At 35.5% G+C, this 14913-nt stretch overlaps 1 protein-coding gene across 1 annotated transcript in view; it reads right to left on the bottom strand.

Annotated features, from left to right (window-relative positions):
- The window catches only part of CADM2 (cell adhesion molecule 2), a gene marked incomplete at its 3' end in the record, with an annotated part of 116841 nt that overhangs the window by 87483 nt on the left and 14445 nt on the right, over positions 1-14913 (bottom strand). The gene's annotated exons all lie outside the window — the stretch shown is intronic.

The following is a 14913-nucleotide window of genomic DNA, read 5'->3' on the forward strand; positions in this document are numbered from 1 at the left end:
GATAATATACATTTGAATAAGAACACTTTTATTGTTGCAGAAGCTTGAAACTCATAATAAGAAAGCTACAATGGGCTTCAGATAAAATACCTTGTTACAGGCATTTTACAGGATATTATTTCTGAAATGCAATAATGCTGCTCCTAAAACAGAATATTATTTTATTATAAATGGAATTTACAAAGAGAATGCTTTAAATATCTGCAAAAATAGCACTATATAAAAGTCTGTAATCTGTCCTATAATTTTAAAAATATTATTCCTAATCACTGGAATCAAGTTATAGTTTTAATTACAAAAAGATACACAATAACTACTGTGAATTCATGCAGAATAATATATTTGCACAAGATCTTTAAATTTTAAAACATTTTGCCACCTCACTTGCAAGGATATATTTTCATAATCAAAATATTTTACATGAGCTAGAGGTGAACCTCTTGTAAGGGAAGAAAAAAAAAAGGACCACAAAGACTGAAACATCTCTATACAAAACAGTTCCTTAGGAAAAGGAAAAAAGAGAGTTCATAGTCATAATGAGAAGAAATTTCAGACTCAATAGGAAAATACAAATTCTTGTTTCCTCCACAGCTTCCTAATACAAAACACATCTTCATTTATGACACAAGAAATACTTTAACTTGCAAATCTAGGGTATCTAAATGCTGTCTTATCCACTTTGCAATTCCTATATTCATTAGCAGTGAGGTGGCAGTGACAGCACAGATATCCCATCATCAAGCAAATGTGAAAGAGCATGACAATATGACCCTACAAAATCAAATGTAAAAAAATGATATGCTGCAATGATGTAATTTCTTACAAAGATGCTAACAGTCTTCTTAAACACTAAATGTCATATGAACAATTAAAAATGTTGGAAGCCTTTTTCTAACTTTGATTTTTATATTTGGCATATCATAATGCATCAGCATGGCACAGGTCAAGAAAAGTGGAAGGCTTAGTGTAGACATGCCATAATTCCACTGAAAGCTTTGTCAGCATCATTTAGCTTTCAGTACAGCTCCACTAACCTTACACCAGTATCAAATCTGTTCCGCACCTTCATTTTTAAGGACCCTGCAAACTATTATGCAGGTGACTAATCCTTTGCACATTGTGCTGGCATTTGCTTCATATTTAACACATGCTTAAGGCACTGACCTCAAGTGCCTTAATAAATCAGGGTATCAAGTACTTCTGTGATTTCAGTGGTGCTATTGAAAATGAATAAATTACTCTCTTGACTATACATTGAACCAGAGGAACAAATTGGTATCAGATAGGAATACATGAAGAATTTATCTGAGGGAGGGAGACAACTAATGCAATGAGATCAAGAGGTTGCCAGAGAAATATGGAAGAGAGCTAAACTCTAATGGAAGGAATCATGATAGCCATGGGTGAAGAAAGAAATTAGGGACCCATCTGGCTAGCATTACAGGCTTAAATATTTAAGAAATGATCAGCATTTTATGCATTACTGTAAATGACCCACATAAAATAGAAGAGGGAACTTCAGACAATTAAACTTTCATTTGCATGGATCAATGCGGTGCTATTGCCCCCAACCTGAAGTTCCCATTCCTACTTTATTTAATGCCTCAGACAGCTCTCTGTTCTCCATGCACTTCTAAACAGAGCTTACTAATACAGAAGTAAGAAAGGTCTTATATTTATGTTTCACTCTCTAATGCACATTAAAGTACCGTAGAAAATATATTCCCTTGTGGTTTTCCCTACTAATTGATGTGTACAGTAACTCCTTGTTTCTTTAAAACAGGAGATGCAGGGATTAGTTCATTATATAGTTTTTAGCAAAGCTTACAATTGGCAATTTTTGTATTTTATTAAGAATCCTTTTCCAAAAAAATAGTTGATATTCTATTTTGGATGCTTCATTCTCAGTGTTACTGTTTCCACTTCCTTTTCATGCTGTGCTTGATTTCTCTCTAGAATTAAAATGTATACTTACAAAAGGAAAACTTTTAAGACAAACTAGTCCTCCACTTTCACATTCATATCAATATTTAAAATGAGAAGAAACCTTTAGAATAATTTTATCAAAACTAACCTAACTACATTATTTTAACAAAGGTAATAAAACCTTGCTGACTGATATTTTCCCAGAACACAAAATGCTGTTACAAATTACTACATCCAGCTAAGACTCTTAATTTTAGAAGAATTTGACAAGTATAAATGTACTCTATCAATACTGTGAGCTTCAACCTGTCACACCCAGAAGTATTAATCATAACAACTGGAACATCACCTAATCTCCAGAAAACATCACCACCAGTAGTAAACAAAGTTTAAAGAAAGAAAAACATATCAAAAACACTAATACAGTAAGAGAGGTTGTTTTTTTCTCAAAAAAGCTCATAACCTTGTTATAAGTAATGCAGATATGTCCAAAAAATCTCTACTTTTATAAGCAAAACCAACAAAAGGTGTAGGATCAAGGGGTTTATTGTGGGTCAGGTCTTCTGCTGTTCCTCCTCTAAAGTCAGAAGAAGTATACCAACCTATATCAGTTAAACTTACCAGAACCTTCAATGATTTGCACCTTTTTTAGGATTTTGCTAAGTAATTTCATGGTATTAAAACACTTTAGATCAGTATTTCAAGCAGAATTTTTATCAGCAAGGGCCTGGTAAGTATAGTTTTCTTACAGTACCTACAATTATGCTCTTATCCTGAGCTATAAGGACACTATGAAGCAGATAAATATTCCAAAGAGAATAAGCTTTGTGAAAATCAAATTAAAAAAAAAAACAAAAAACACCACCACAGTGGCTTATGTGAATGTACGCAATTCAGCAAACCTTGACAGTAAAACACACTGGTTTCAGTACACAGTGACTTATTTATTAACAAGCATCTCCAACAGCATGAGAGCTCTTTGGCCCTCCAGTCTTTAGTTTGAGTAATGACGTACTTATGAGCTACAATTGATTGCTAGCACCAGTGTGAACTGAGACTCAAACATGTCTTTAGACACATAGCAAGCCAACTCCTACCCCCTACATGCCAAGAATCTGCCTTTTTGCTGGAAATAACAGCATAACAGTGGTTACAGATAAGAACTATGGGATGGGGTTTATTTTTCTATGTATCTTTTCCTGTTTCAGCAGACCAAAGGCAGAAGTTCTACTGGGTGATTCCATTTCATTCATCTTTCTAGGATTTGGGTATATCTCATTGCACAAAACCAAGGGAGCCATTTCAAAGCTTTGGGAAGGTTTACATTTTTTTGATCAAGCAATACTATCTTATTCAGCAACATACAAAATCAGTGACTGCATGTGGAAAAATTATTTCAGTTTACACTGGTAATAAATGTTATCTGATATATGAAGAAATTAAGCACTTCAGCACATGATTTTTGTTTTACTCTTAGCAATAACTAATGCCAACATTAATACCTTGTGGAACTGCTTTACTGATTGATTTAATCTCTTTGAAGCTACTTCAAAATAAATGTCACCAGACCTTTGCTGTTAATCAGATCTCCGATGCTAAAAGGTGTTTTTTTTAAAAAAAAATGCACTTGCTGTTTTTACATTGCTTGAAGTAAGAAAGACTTCATTATATGCTTATATACTTTTATAGCCAAGCCCTTAGAAGATTACATGCAGGCTTAAATTTCTTCATATAAATTACTTCACAGAAATTTCTTCAATAAGTTAATCACATGGAAGCCACTGGAAGATTCCCATATGATAACTTACATTAAAGTATCTATGAAAGCCCTTGACAACCACAGCATAAAAGCAGAAACTGAACTCATAAAAATAAATAAATTTGCTTAAGATCATAAAGCAGCTCATCAATAGAATCAGAAAATTACTCTCTGCTAGCGCTTTCTTAGTCTCAAGATAGTAAAAAAGTAATTTGACATCTTTTTCCTATGTGACTTCAGAAGTCCTCAGTCCTTACAGTCCTTAGCAAGCCAGATCACCAGGGCTTCTGTGGATACTTTTTCAAGGAACTTCCAGTTGCTGGTTGAGTAACTAAATGAAAAAATGACTCCTATGCATCTTAGGGCATTAATCAGCAAAAGCTGTGTGGGAATAACCATATTTCAGAAGGAAAATTGTGTCATGAGACAAAAGGGTAACATTATGATGAAGTTATGATAGTATCATGTTATCACATCAATCATCATCTGATACAATCCTCTTCAGTTAATGTAATTACAATCCTAGAAACATAATATAAGACCATGTATTTTCTTGGGCAGATGTTAAGTTGGGTGAGGCACATATATTTTATTGAGACTTTTAAGAAATTACTATTTAACATAGTAGACCATTCAGCAGTAGAAATATTAGTGATCTCATAGTCATTACAATTCAAATAGTGCTGGAAATGCACCTATCCAAAGACGCATGCATCACTGTTTTCTCCAGAGAATTTAGGTATATGTATATATGTTTAGCTGTACTGTAAACAGTGCTTGCCAGTAGAATTCTCTGCACATTTTGTTTAAAGGTAAGTCTCAACATTGCTCAAATATTAGCCTTCATTTGGCCTCCAAGAAAAGGAGGATTACAGAAAAATTCTTAGTTGTTCTCCTCAACCGAAACTTACAAAGGAATATTTTACCAGATGTGGAGAGCCAGGTCTGGGCTCCCAATTTTCAGGTTTTTTGCTGAATTATAGATACTTTTTAACAAATAAATGCAATAACTGACTATGAAATTTAAACTCTGCACCCCAAACAACTTTAAATGTAGCTAAAGGAAGCAGAACAGAGTTACTTACAGAGATAATGTTATTAACCCCTGAAGAAGGGTCCTGTACTTTGGCATTCTACATTTTAGAGGCCTGCTACACCCCCAAGTCTAAGGAAGACATTTCTATACTCCCTCACTTAGAGGTAATTTGATTCTTATGAGAAGTGTTAATCAGCCCAGCAAGACCAGTTCTTTAGATGAGTTATTAGAGTCTATGGAGTGACTTATGAGAAAAAGAGGTTCCTTATTCCACCGAGTACTGAAGTATTCACATTAAGTAGATCAGATCCAGCAAAATACTTATTTTACAGTGATTCTGTGATTATAACATTCAGTCCTTCAGGGCCTGTGGATAAAGGGCTTGGTCTGATTCAAAGAGTGCGAGGACTTGTGAGCTGACCTCCCATGCAATAGCAGAGGTCTATCGAGTATTCTAAGGTCTCCCTTCTACACAGGTATAGAACTCAGACTTCACTTTGAACCTGAAAAACTATTCTCCTACCTATGTCCTAGTTTGGATAAATTAGGATTAGATGACACACTAAAAAAGAAAAGGTATGTGAAAATTCTTAACCCATTCCACATTGTGAATCAGACTTCTAGAACTCAGTACTGTGCAAATTGTCTCTATTTACATCCAGTGCCAACATAACATGGAATATATCATTCATGTTTCTTAAATTTGAAAAAGGTTTCTAAAGCCAGATTAGGATACTTATAAAAAGAATATCTCATTAAATTTTAATAATCCCCAAACACTTCCTATGATGCTTAATTGAAAGTTCTGTCAATGCTTAGCATCAAGTGTCTTTTGTACATCCATTCCTGGGCTCCACATGTAAAAATTTTACTGAAATGTTTTCAAAGGCCTTTGAGCTAGTGGACTCAGAGTATCCTTACTTGCCAAAGATAGCACCATTTTTATGGTTTAAACAATTTTAAACTTTTTTTTTTAAATAAAATCACTAAATCCAACTACAATGCCAGAAGCAGATATTAGATGTTTTACTAATACCAGTCCAAATTTAAGAAGACGTTTTTCAAACTGGTAACAGATACATATTCAACTAGGGCATTTATGTTTGCACATTACTTTCATATGAAGTGCAGTGTCCCTTCAAGTCTTCAGGTTTGTAAATGTTTTTTGCATGAAGCCTGTAACTCAAAGTAAAATGGCATAACAGAAGACATGGAATGTACAAAATTTCAATGACAATCTCCTGTACTATTATCCATTCATGGTTTTGCATGCTATATGGTGATTTTGCAAAATTTATGGATCTTCATTTTGTACCTGGCAACCATGTTTTTGTCATGATCAAAGCAATCCAATAATAAATATAAAACAAGCAAAACAATCAGTACATAAAGTACAGTTGTGCTGTATAGTTTTGGAAAGGTTGGTTCACATCATTCTAAGGAAATGGGTGACAGTGTCAAGAAGAAATCAGATTTCTCTTGATTTCCACTGTTATTGTCCCTTCATCAACAATTGTATTTTTTCTGGTCTGTAGGCAAAGACAAATTGTCAGATTTGGTGACAGTAACATATAGGGTTCAACATATATAAAGTGTATAGAGAAAGATTCATCTCGTACTATTTTAGTTTATGAGTCTTGGTACACATCAGTGTGATACATGCTGTCTAAATCTCTCTTTCTTAAAACACAAGAGATTCTGGGCTTCTTTAAATTTATTTTTCACAATGTCCCACTTTGTCTTCCAAGTTCAAACTACTAGCAAAAGAGCTAGACCTAGTGAAAATGGTAGAAAGAAGGGGAGACACAACAGCTCAAATATGTTTGCCTGTTGCAAATAAAAATGTACCCTTCTGTTCAATATAATATTACAACAAACATTATTAAACCTCCAAAACAATGCCCTCCCATCTGATTAGTTTCCATGCAACCAAAATGTCAGGTGCCTATTTCAAAATCAGGGCAAACGCAATCCTGTCCCTAATCATGTTCTAAATAATTTAAAACAGCTCATTAACATCATTTGATCCCAGGCCTCGACTGGAATACTTTCATTCTGATGCGTGTTTTCTTTGAAGGTGATTCCCTCTCTGTAGTTTATGTTATGAACATCTCTACACCTGCAAAAAGAAGCTGAGTTTGTTGTAATGAACTCTGTGATCCCTGTTGGACTTAATGTTTGCATGCAAATTATGTTAACAGTAAAAGGAAAGGCATCAATTCAGGGAGGGACAAATATATCACTTGGTGGGTTTTTCAGAGGAAGAGTGTGGCTATAACACATCAGGACATGCTACAAGTGTTATTCAAATCCCTCCTTCTAAAAACATTGATAATGCCATCTTATTTCATCTTTTAGGATGATGACTAGATCTTTTTAACTAACTTTTGTGACTAGAGGTTTTCTTCTATGCAGAATGATTTTTAAAGCCCTATAAGTACTGCTAGTAAGAAAAGGGTTTGTTTAACAGTGCCATTCTGCATTGGATCCAAGAATAGGAAATATGCCATTGGATCCATTCAGGAAGAGACCTATGCTTGTGTGACAGACCAATGCTTTCCATTGTGATCTTTGAATTTCCCATGAGTGTCAGGTTTTATCTTCATGGACCCTAAGCAACACAAGCAACATGTCTTATTAACTCCATGCCAGTTTGGAAAAAACTCACTGGAGCTCCATGCAGCCCACAGACAAAATACATAGGCCCTACCTATGCCATAACAACCATGTCATGGCTGCCAGATATCATTTGGCAGAGGTGCTGGAAGGAGGTTTCCCTCTTTCTCTAGTGGAAATTTTGTTGGGATTTCTAGGAATAACAGGAGAGTTCTCATCTTCCCAACAAGCAGGTTGTGCCTTGTTGCATTATATGAAATTCTGCTTTGGTTGGTTGGTGAGGCTCACTGTAGTCTTCTCTCACCATACCCTGCTGCACTATTTCTAACAATAGTCCCAAGAGCAATGGATCATAACGTTACTATCCTCCTCAGACAAACAGGTAGGTTTCTTTCACTGAGAGTTATTGTTTCAAGCTGTCTGCATAGCCAGCAATTGTCACTGCCCCGTAAAACTCACAAATTTTCCTTCGTCACCAAAAGCTCTCCACCTTCCTGCTCTTGTCCACTTACTGTTCCCAGATCACTCCAAGTTCTGATGCAATCATGTAACTGTGTGCAGAAGCATCTCTTGCCTGGGTCTATAATACTCAGGTTTACTCTGCCTTTTTTAATTATTTACTTTGCTGTTTAATTTTGGCACACTAACCAACTTTTCCTCTTTGTGCCAGACTTCAAATCAGTATGATTCATTCATTCCAATACACTTTTGTTCTTACACGTTTAGGTAAATTATGAGCTACTAACAGCATGTCTTTACTTCAAAGTCTTATTTTATGACCACAAACCTTTTGAATATTGAAAAGCTTCCATAACTTTCTCTGATATTTTATTGTGTCAGTGTATGACAACAGCTTTGGTGCTATCATTTTAAAAAATGTTATAAAAATCTAACAGCCTGATAATAAAAGATTATTGCTACCTGATAATAAATGATTGCAGATGATAAGATTTTTAAAGTATTTCCTGAGAGACTAATTCATTTTTTTTCTACTTGTTTTTTTGTCTGTTTTTTTCAAAAAAGCACTTTTGTGAAATCTATTTATGTCACAGCCCTCTACATTTTTCACTGTGCTTTTTCTCTCTTATTTCCTTGGAACCTTTCCATCATTTCCAGATGCAAAGATAAAATAAGCAGATACCTCTGAAAATGATGATGTATCTACTTTCCAGATTAATTAGAACTGCAGTAAGCATAGGACAGTTTAAGGTATCTTTTTTTTTCCCCAGAAACCATGAGAAGACCAGAATTTTCATATATGGACAGCAGTTACAAAACTCCTTGAAAATTCTGTATTCTTACACTCCTGCACAATTTTATTACCATTTCTAAAAAAAAAAAGCCTAAGTGATTAAGCTTAGAAAAAAGACTTTAAAGTAAATTCCAAGGACAAATCACTTTAGTATGTACAAAAATAAACATCAAATTGGATATCCCAAATGAGATCTGAAAGAAGAGAGAGGAGCTCTAATCAGCTCTGTGAAAGTGCTAACCATTTTAATAGGTTTTACACTTACCAGCTGCGTGCATCTTACAGCTGTCAATCAGCATTCCTCAAATTTGGGCTTCTTTTGTAAATGACAAGTAGCATGGCTTCTGTGTGTGCCCTATTGCTGTGAATAAGTCTGCAGTAGTAAACTTCATCAAATTAACCTGGGAGATATGGTAAGTTTGATGCTCTGCTTTAGAATATAACAAATCACACACTGCTTAAACAGATGAGAGAAAAACTCAGCATTAAGTATCAGAAAAATGATTTTATTAGTATTTGTGGGCAAGACAATCTAGATCAAATGATTGTGTTATGGCAATGGTATTTCATTTTAATAAATGCATTCAACAATACTGTAAAATTAAGTTTTATAATATTTTTAAATACTTAGCCTTGATAAAAGTGAATACCTGGTAGTATATTCCCATGGATACTTCTATATTTTCTTTTTACACTCCTTTAAAAACTACTTTACATCAAGCAGGACCAGAAACAGCATATGGTCCCTTTGTTATCTGAGATTCTTTGATGACTGTCATGTAATCCTTTATCTCATCTCTTTTAATTTAGTTTAAAATTATGTTTCTGAAGGAAAAGGTGGCAACAGTTTGTACCAGAAGAGTGTAAAAACACTCTCCTGGATGCAAAACAACAAGCCAAATGCCAATGTGGGGGAAAAGAAAGCTCGATCAGTGAAATATTCCCTCCTGATACTTATAATTCGTTAGTGCCTGAATTCAAGCACCAACCTGGCAGGAAACCCTTTAAGTTACTAATTCTGTGAACCTTGATTATCTAGTACTTTCTTAAAAATATTCATAGTACCTGTTTCATCATCTCACCTGTCAGTCATACCATACTCCTTCACCTCAATTGCTAAAAAGAAAAAAAAAGTAATTAAAATGTGTTAGTACATAATGTGTGGCTTGTGATTTTGGGAACATGAAAGAGAAGATGAAGGTACATGACCAAAGCTCCACAATTCCTCTCTGCTCCATTTAAAATGCATTAAAACCTTACCCTTCCTTTTTCATATAATGTGTTCATTGATCATACTTACGTAGTTTGTGCTGGATCTTAACACTGGCACAGATAAATGTGAGCATAGCATTGGATATATCGGTAGACCTTACTGAATTAAGTGGTAGACAGAGTGGCACTGTCATCACAGTTCTAGATGTGTGCCACTTCTAGTGGCAATAGTACTGCCTGTGTAAATACAGCTATTCCCCTTTACATGCTTTTGCAGAATGGGTCACTGATTTCTTAAGTTATCCAGCAAGTCCCATACACACATGAATGATATTGCAGAAATAATATTTTCGTTGGCAACTCAGCTCTGTTTTCTTCAGAAATTCAAGCGACGAAGCTTAGTGAATGCGAGCGATGAAGCTTAGTTTTACAACTTTTATCTTGTTTAATTACTTTTGTCATGCCACTTCTTCAGACTAAACAATCTGCATTTTGCCAGCCTCTGCAGATACGCAAGCCTCTCTGTTCCACTAACATCTCTGTTGCCTTACACTGTGCTTTCTCTAACTTATTTACATTTTACCTCATTTTTTCCATGTCACGCAGAAGGTCTGAATAAACAAAAAAGAAAAATAACCCATCTGCCTAAATCACGTGTATCATCAAAAAATGCCTAACTCTGAGTCAGCACATGACTTTTCAATGTAATTTTATGTTCTGCATCCTCAGATTCTTTTGCTTAAGGCCTTCAGTTTTCTGTCATGTCTGACTTAAATCATCTTGAATATGGCTTGAGAGTTGCAGAACATCCAGAAGTGGTGAAGGAGTAAATAAAAGCTCTGGATGCTTAGCATACCCAGATACCCCTTAAAGCATTTCTCTGACATTCACATCAGATATTGGCCATTATAGAAGTTTAATCTATATAAACATATCTAAGCAGTAGTATGGGGATATGAAAATTTGACTTGTTTCTTATAAATATATACCACACCCTCATGAAATGCAAACCTCTATTCTCTGGGAAGTCCTACTAACAATCTCTTTATATATGTTTTCCTCCAAATTATCTCACTTGCTTGCTAGTCTTTAGTTTTGGAAATAAACAGCCCCCCAAACCATGCTATAGGGAGGGCCTGGAACAGCTTTGTCCTTCTGTCATTATGTTTACTGGCTGAAGGTGACCAGAGTTATAACCTAGAGTGTGAGCTATACAGATTCTGTAACTTTCAGTCTCCATCCAAGATGATCCCATATAAGATTACATCAAGTCTAGGCTAGGAAAAAATGAAAAATATATTTGAAACATATTTTCAAAGGCAGCATGGAACTTAATGGATCTTAGTGATGTACCTGAAAGATTCTTGCTCCAACTGGGACCTGATGTGGAACTTCTCAGACACTGGACTGTCATTCAGCCACTCAATCTTTATTGTCCTGTTAGTGCCACCCAATATAGAGTAGATAAAACAAGCATATTTAAAAACTTGCTTTATAGTTTTTCCATAAATTCAACCTTCCACTACATACCTCTAACATCAATCATCTAATATATTCACATTTTATCTATGTAGGTGTTCGTCTTATCAAATGCAATGCAGAGAAATTTTAATAACTTTTACAGTAACTGATTGTTACTTAGATTAGAAGCTTCAAAAATCTGTCAGTCAGTCTTGAGGATACTGCTGCTGGGCTGTCTGGAATAGATCATTATTTCTGGAGCCTACCTCCTTATGTAGAAAAAGGTTTACCATTACAGGAAATCAGCTGCATTGCTTTTTTATACCATTACACTAGTTTTCTGTCTTTTCAGGTGCACTAACTAGCTTGTTCTGTTTCTTATGTCCACCTAAGAGTATCTTCCAGTGGCTTGACTGACTCACTGCAGGGATTTCTACTGGTGACAGCGGCACATGGCCAGTCATGACCAAATTAACTACGCAATCTCAAAAGCCTACAGTGAGCTCTGTAAGGTTCTGTCCCAAGCCTCTACAGAGAGAAAAGCTCATCAGTCCTCATTCATTCAGGAATGTTACTACACTGACAAAGCTAGCATCTCCACACAGAAAAGTACGGTGATATTCAAACGTATTTGGAACAGGTTTGGGGCCGACCTCATTGTGCTACATTCACCAATGTAGCTGTGCCCTCTGCCTTTTCAGTCCTTTTACCATAGGTTGTCTCTTTCCTATGCCTACAGGCTTACTCCTCTGAAATCGATTTGTATTTATTTTATAATTATTTCCTAAACATCCTATGTTTAATATTACTGAATGTTCCCTTCTCAGCTTCCTTCGATATGTTCTTGCGCCCTCTCTTAAACACATGACAAGCAAACGGAATAACTTGCTCACACCATACTTTAAAGTTCCTACGCAGAATAGACAAGCAACTCTGTGGATTTTTCCTACAAAAGAGTTTAGAGAGAAATAAATTATATTAGATTACATTTCACTAGTAAACCATATTTGAGCATAAGCTTCCAGATGGGAAAGGTCAGGATTGTACATTAACCCTTTGAACTAGATATCCCCTTTGAAAGATGAAACTTTGACAGTAAATGGACCCACAAGTTCTTGAATTATTTTGCATTTAAATCATGGATTTCTTATTTTCATCCATCATTAACCTAATTGATCTCATTTAAACATGCAAATTGTGGCACTGAACTTTCATGTTCACAGATATAATTCTTTACTGTTTACAGTAACTATCCTTTATGTTTAATTTCTTTCAAGCATTCACTAATAAGAAAAGCTGAAACAAGATAATTTTACTTATTAACACAGTGTTTACATAATTATTGAGATAAATAATTAAATAGAATAACTACTTATTTACTTTTCATTCAATATTAAGAGGTCTACATGTATTGAAGCTGTAGCTTTTAATTTGCATTCTTATTATTACTATTTTTAACTGCTTCTTACACTGGTAAATATGGAAATACCCTCCCTTTAAGGAATTCAAATGGAATTTGAACTGGTCACCAAAGTATTTAAATCATACTGAGATATATTTATTGTCCATATTAACATTCATATTGTGATTCAGGGATAAGAAAACCCCAAACTGTTTGGGTAAAATACAGGAAGAGTATCTCAACACAGATGAGTCTTGGGTAGAAACCTGAATGTGTACAAAGGGTAAATTTATCTTACAATATAACAGGAAGTCAACTGGAAGATCTTTAAATTCTCTCATTCTCAAGGTCACAGCAGTACAGCAGAACTTGTTCACTGAAGGAGAAAATCAGGAACATCTCTCTTGACCACACAGTTGACCTCTAAGGGATGGGAGCATCAGTTGCAAGAGATGGTACCTCTCTGTCATACTCAGGTAGCCATTTAAGAAAACATCTAGCTTTTCCTCATTGGCTTCTAAAGGATTTAAATGGCTGGCAAGTTTTCACTGAAGAAAAGGAAATCCGTGCTTGCTTAGGGCTACAGAGATTGTCTATGATCAGAGAGGGAGGTTTTGTGAGAGACCAAGGTCCTACCTGCACATCACACAGGAGACATAGCCCTCTTGCTTTTAAAGCAGGAACAAAAAGTGGATTTAATCAATAAGACCATCTAAGTTGTGAGATGAAGGTCGGATAGAGAAACCAACTTGAAAAGCTGAGATCTAAGAACCTGAGGTCCAGGTGTCCTGTTGCGTACAGACAGAATATATCCTGAAAACAACATTGTTATGGCCAAGATCTGGTGATCAAGATGCTGGATGGTATATTACACTAACCAGATACTACCCTCCATTAACTCAGGGTGGGAAGTATACTTCATTTCTAAGGATAAAGGACATATGCAAAAGAGATCCTTGGGGCAGCCCAATGCTGGAGCGAAATCCAGCGCTCTTAGGTGTCTGAAGCAAATAGATTGTTTCTACAGCATCTTCAGTCCCAAAAAATCACTCAAAAAAAAAAAAAGTTGTTCTGAGTTTCCCTCTTGTGGTCCAGTATTCATATCTTTGTTAGGTGTCCTTAGCAGAAGGACTGATGACAGTCCAATAATGACTTAATGTCTTCCAAAAGGTTGGGTCTAGGTAGCTATACATTGATGATAGCAGATTTGTTTCCTCAAAAAAAGAACACATCCTAAAAATGTCTCATTCCCAGAGCTGAGTCTAAGAATTCTGAAGAATAAAGCATTAAGGCCAAAAAAAGCATTAGGACTATATCTGTTTAGAACAAAACCATTTATTTCCTCAAAGGGAAATTTTCTTTGCCATTTGCTATGAGCAGTATGCAATAGGATGGGCCATGCCAGAGAATGTGCTGCTTCATCTTGAGATATTGGCTACCTTCCACAAGTTCTGCAGGTCTCTGAGGTGTCACAGTTCCCAAACACTCAAATTATCCTAAGATAAAATGGTTATAGCAAGAGAGGAAATTGTGCTAATTTGGAATAGAGAACTGCAAGGCCCTGGATGTGCAAATCTCAAGTGAGTTCTTTCTTTTATGGCCCTACAGAATTGTGCCCTGGGAAAATCCAGGTCTTTTCACTATATCAGAATATATAGAAGAATTGTGTGCTTAAGCTCATCGACTAAAGATATAGTTAACCATTTTTTCTCATGGCAAAACCAAAATAAGTTTCAGTTCTTACAATCGTTCCAGCTGTTTTCACTCCTGACTCCATAAACAGTCTACCTATATCTATTTGAGCTGGCTCAATATTTGGAAGCCTATTAAAAAAAAAAAAAAGAGAGCAAAATTGGAAGGATGTGACACCTCATTATCCTAGTTAGCAAACCATTTTGTGACTCTGGGGATGTATCTCTTGCCAAACTGTCCATACAAAGACTGAGGCACCATGTAATCATGCCAAATATTCCCAGATTTTTCATTTAGCCAGTGTTTCTCTGAGGGTGTCACATAGCATAATAAAGATATGGTCATAAGCAGCGAGAATGATCAACAATGCTGTTGAATGATCAGAAACCAAAAAGCATCAGTGAAGGAAATTTCTTTTAACTCTCATATTTTCTTCACTTTGGAAAAACATGTTCTCTGCCTAGACAATACAAGCTACCTCCAAAAAAGGGAAATGTGCCTTTTTTCTTAAAGCATGGGTACTGCTTAACCCTTGGGGAGTTCTGTGAGACATACTT

Source organism: Mesitornis unicolor, unplaced genomic scaffold (assembly GCF_000695765.1).
Source record: "Mesitornis unicolor isolate BGI_N332 unplaced genomic scaffold, ASM69576v1 scaffold13100, whole genome shotgun sequence".
Taxonomy (NCBI): domain Eukaryota; kingdom Metazoa; phylum Chordata; class Aves; order Mesitornithiformes; family Mesitornithidae; genus Mesitornis; species Mesitornis unicolor.